Source organism: Humulus lupulus, chromosome 1, assembly GCF_963169125.1.
Source record: "Humulus lupulus chromosome 1, drHumLupu1.1, whole genome shotgun sequence".
NCBI classification, from domain to species: Eukaryota; Viridiplantae; Streptophyta; class Magnoliopsida; order Rosales; family Cannabaceae; genus Humulus; species Humulus lupulus.
The window spans coordinates 58,041,500-58,043,048 of NC_084793.1; the positions used below are offsets into that span (position 1 = coordinate 58,041,500).

Here is a 1,549-nt window from a genome sequence, read left to right on the forward strand (position 1 = left end):
ATGCATTCGTAGTGCTGTATTGCGAGTTAGTCCAATGTTGAATAATAATTATTGCATAAATCCCATGTGACATCAAACAAGCTGCAATTAAATTAAGTTGATGAATAAGCGTTTCACACATGTTTTTGTTTTGTTTGATCATCTTCTATTTACGTTGGTCGCGGTAGAATATTATTTTCACGCAAATAATAAATGTTTCACTAAAACAACACGCGAAGAGAGAAAAGTAAAGAGAGACATAGAGAGCATCAAATATGCAAAATGAGTCTTTTAAATTTACTGTGAATATATATGTATATGTTATCATTTACAAGTGTATGCGAACATTTTTCGTATAGGCCATCAAAATTTTGGACCCATGGTGGACAATATATATGATCTTCTAAGCTAGTTGTTGAGGATGTTGAGAAGGGAAACTCTGGTTTTGATTAAGCGCCTGGACAAGGATTCTAGCATTTGTTCAAAGTCTTGAACACACATCTCGAGATTTTTCAACTCTAGCATAGCTTAGTCAGATTTGTTTGTTTCCTGACTCAAAAGGACAGCGTCCACCTTTGTGCATTCATTAACAACATCTTCATCGCAGCCAATTCTTTTGCATTGCACGAGCTTGGAAACTAGAGACCAGCCACAAAGCTTAGAAGAGTGTGTCTTTGGTCCAGAAATAAAGGACAACAATAACTCAAATGCAGCAAGAGTGACAGCTTCAACCTCTCTCAAAACACTAACCAAAGCTGCGATTTCACTATCTTTGGTGGAAGGAGATGCTGAGTTTTTTTATTCAACACCTTTCAAACTTTTCTAGGCCTTTTGGATTGCCTTTTTCACTATTTTACTTGAGGCTGAGTATTTCCTAATCTTACTTGAGGCCTTTTCGTTGATTGAATATCTTGTGCGCATTCCTTTGTGTGCAAGATAGCATCTTTGGCTGCACTGCATATGTCTAAAAGTCTAAGAGATCCATCTACTAATTCGTCAACACATTTTTTTTGGCGGCCTTGGGAAAAGGCTTGTTGAGTGAGGGGTAACTCAAGCAACTTTGCAACCCAAATGTGCAAGTCCTCAAGACCACTGAGTTTGTGGGCAATGGAAGATGATGATGAAGTTGCATGAGATGCCCCTAATCTGAGCAAATGGTAATTGCACTCTTCAATAACAGGGTGTAATTTGGATGGCAAGCTATTTGATCGAACATGGAAGTTGGATTTTGAGGCGTCCATTTTTTTCATTCTCAAGTAAGATATTTTGGCCTAAAAGTTTTGAATGTGATGAGTTGTTGCAAAATTTTCCTTGCTTTCTCTGCCATCTACTCTATATGTATTTATATAAACATCATTATTTGAGGAAGACGTGAATCATCTTCTTATCAAAAAATGGAATGCATAATAAACAACACATGATATTCAGATTTGGATGTATAGTGTAGCAATGTTTATGCAATTCTCCCCTGCACACTAATTTCTCCAACTCATTTATTAATTATTAACATGTATATTTTTGAGCATCTGTTTTCATGAATACTTATTTGATACTTTACATGCAAAACACA

At 36.1% G+C, this 1,549-nt stretch overlaps 1 pseudogene; it reads right to left on the bottom strand.

The window, feature by feature from the left end:
- Positions 1 to 387: 387 nt before the first annotated feature.
- Positions 388 to 1,220, bottom strand: LOC133815126 (uncharacterized; annotated as a pseudogene).
- Between the last annotated feature and the right edge of the window lie 329 nt (positions 1,221 to 1,549).